We start from the raw sequence: 3,626 nt of genomic DNA on the forward strand, positions 1-3,626 counted from the left end.
CAGGTGACCCGGACGCAGAGAGCAGCCCGGGCGGAAGTGACAGCATCCTGACCCTTTCCAGGCTCCGCGGCAGGCGGGGGCGGGGCCGCGGCGTGGGGGGCGTGGCTTCCTAGTCAAACCCACGGCTTCGCTCCCTCCTCCGCTGTCCGGGGCTAATGCCTGCGCGTGCGCACTGCCGGCAACTGGAGCAGCCCTCGACCTTTGGGTCTCTACTCTCTTTTTTCCGCTTTTCCCGGCGGTGAGGACGCCTGCGATCTCAGGGTCATTGCTATTTTTGTTCTGATTGTTTTTACTAATCGCTACAGTGCCCGTGTTGTATAAAGTAGATGAACCGAGGGGAGGAAATATATGCGAAGCTTACTTTCAGGCATGTAGATCTCAAGGCGGTCTCATTTAGGGGCTGCTGTTGTGGTTCTGGTCGCAGGTTCGAGTCCCGGCTGCTCCACTTCCGATCCAGCTCTGTGCTATGACCTGGGAAAGCAGTAGAAGATGGCCCAAGTGCTTGAGCCCCTGCACCCACTAGGGAGCCTGGAGGAAGCTCCTGGCTCCAGCGGGCTATTGCCAGCGGATGGAAGATGTTCTCTCTCCCCTTGTCTCTGTTAACTTTGACTTTCAAATAAATAAACAAATAAGCGTTCGCAACACTTTCTCTGTAAAGATTTACTTCTTTAATTGAATGGCAGAGTTAGAGAAGGAGAAAGATCAATCTTCCATCCCCTGGTTCACTCTCCAAATGGTCCAAGTGCTGAGGCTGGGGCTGGGGCTGGGGCTGGACCAGACCCAAGGCCAGAGGCCAGGAAGTCCATCCGGGTTTCCCATTTAGGTGCCCCAGGCCCAGACACTTGCACCATCCCCCGCTGCTTGCCCATGCGCCTTAGCAGGAAGCTGGATGGGAAGTGGAGCAGCTGGGACCTGAACAGGCTTAACCTGTTTGGTCACCAAGTTGATCCCAAATCCTCTTTATTTTGAACAGCTTTAGAGCAGTGTTTCTCAAACTATCTCTGGAGCGCCATCAGTTTATTATTATTTTTAAAATTTCCAATTGTAAATCATACTTTGATAAAATATAAATGAAATGGAAAAAGGTCTATGAACTCCAAATGAAAATATTTTTATTACAGTCACCAGCTGTAGCATTTCTTGTAAAATTGCTCTACGGGTTTCTAAACTCTGAACCTTAATTTCTGCACTTGCCTCTCTGTAGACCAGTAACAATCCTGGGGGGATGAGGTCTGTGGACTGTACTTTGAGTAACAATTCTGCTCTACAGATTCAAGAAAATGAAATTAAGGGCCAGCATTGTGGCATAGCAGGTAAAGCTACCCACCACCTGCAATGCCAGCCTCCCACATGGTTCAAGTCCTGGCTGCTCCACTTCCCTTCCAGCTCCTGTTAATGGTCTGGGAAGAGCAGCAAAGGATGGCTCAAATGTTTGCGGCTCTGCCAACCACATGGGGGATCCAGGTGAAGCTCCTGGCTCCTGGCTTCCACCCGGCTCAGCCCTGGCCATTGTGGCCAATCTGGGGAATGAGCCAGCGGATGGATGCTCTCTTCTTTTTCTCCCTCTCTAACTGTGCCTTTCAAATAAATAAACATATAAATAAATAAATCTTTTAAGCAAAAAGTAGACTAATGTGGACAACATCGTAATCCCTCATTTTTTTTTTTTTTTTTTTGACAGAGTGGACAGTGAGAGAGAGAGAGACAGAGAGAAAGGTCTTCCTTTACTGTTGGTTCACCCTCCAATGGCTGCTGCGGCTGGCGTGCTGCAGCCGGCGCACGCGCTGATCCAAAGCCAGGAGCCAAGTGCTTCTCCTGGTCTCCCATGTGAGTGCAAGGCCCAAGCACTTGGGCCATCCTCCACTGCACTCTCCCCCCCCCCCCCCCCCCCCACTCCGGGCCACAGCAGAGAGCTGGACTGGAAGACCGGGACAGACTCCGGCACCCCGACTGGGACTAGAACCCGGTGTGCCGGCGCCACAGGCAGAGGATTAGCCTGTTGAACCACGGCGCCGGCCCGTAATCCCTCTTAGACTCGTCATCCACTGCACAAAGACTCAGCTGTTTGAGTAATTCCATAAGGAATGATCAAGCTTCAAGTGAGCAGGAAAGCTCAGGAACTAAAATCATTGACCCAAAATGTAGCCCTCGGAGGCAGCTGCAGTCTTGCTTTGGTAACATTTACTCACGATTGACAGATGGTTAAGCTCTCCATGCCTTGTCTACAAAATGGGTGGTGGTGGGGGGGGCACGGGAGCAATACCTACCTCATGGGTTTTGGCAAGGTGAGCTTGTATGTAAAATCAGTGCTTGGCATATTGTGATTGTGTGTAAGTGTTGGGTATTATTTTCTTCCTAATAATTATGTGAAACAGCTGGCAGACAAAACAAAACTGATCAAACAGCTTTAGCTAAACAAGTGCTCAGACCGTGTTCCTATGAGACATTTCATCTTCAGTGACAGATATTTTATAAATCCAAATTTTGCTGATTTCAGTTCTGCAATGTGTAGAATTCCCCACAGGGGGGCAGAAAAATCATTTGAAATCATTTACAGTAATGTAACTTGCAATTTTTAGTTTCATTTAGTACCATTTTCACTTAATAAGCTTGATCAGTGTTTGCTTTGGTTTTGAGTAAGCCATTGTATCATTTCAACTTGCTGAAGCTACAGATAAGAAAAAAAACTCCAGATTAAAAAAAAAATCACTGTTGGGGTGAATGTGTGGTGTCGCAGTTAAGGTTCTGCTTGGAACCCCCACATCCCAGATAGCAGGGCTTGGGACTGCTCCTGCGCATCCTAGGAGGAGCGGGCGATGGCTCAGGACCAGGGCCCCTGCCACCCTGCAGGGGACCTAGACTGAGTTTCTGGCTCCCGCCTTCTGCCTAGCCCAGCACTAGCTGTTGTGGGTATTTGGGGAGTGAATTGATGGTTGGAAGATCTATGCCTCTTTTTCTGTCATTTGGCCTTTCAAATAAATAAGAAATGGATAAACTTAAAATTTTCTATTAATATATTTATATATATGCTTTCCAATTTGTGTATACATGTAACTATACATTATACATGCATGTCTTTCTAAAAATGAGATAATGTACCTCATAGTTTATAATCTCTTTTTTTTGCTCTATTAATAAATGTATCACGAATTTCTTTTTAGGTCAACAAATTTCAATATCATCACTTTGATGTGAATAATGTGTTTATTAACAATCCTTTATTGAACGTTTAGCTCCTTTTTTATAGTTTAAAAAATAACACTTTATGGAATTCCCAAAAATTCAGAAATATAGGACTTTTTAGAAATGTATTTATTTATTTGAGAGGCAGAATTACAGACAGAGAGAGAAAGAGACAGAGAGAAAGGTCCCAATGGCTGGAGGTGAGCGGATCCAAAGTCAGGAGCCAGGAGCTTCCTCCAGGTCTCCCACATGGGTACAGGTGTCCAAGCACTTGGGTCGTCTTCTACTGCTTTCCCAGGCTAAAAGCAGAGATCTAAATCAGAAGAGGAGAATCTAGGACTCGAACCAACATCTATATGGGATGCCGATGCCACAGCCAAAGGCTTTGCCTACCACGCTACAGCGCCAGCCCCAGTTCTAACTTATTATCAAACAATGTATTA

The sequence above is a fragment of the Lepus europaeus genome, chromosome 11, assembly GCF_033115175.1.
Source record: "Lepus europaeus isolate LE1 chromosome 11, mLepTim1.pri, whole genome shotgun sequence".
NCBI lineage: Eukaryota > Metazoa > Chordata > Mammalia > Lagomorpha > Leporidae > Lepus > Lepus europaeus.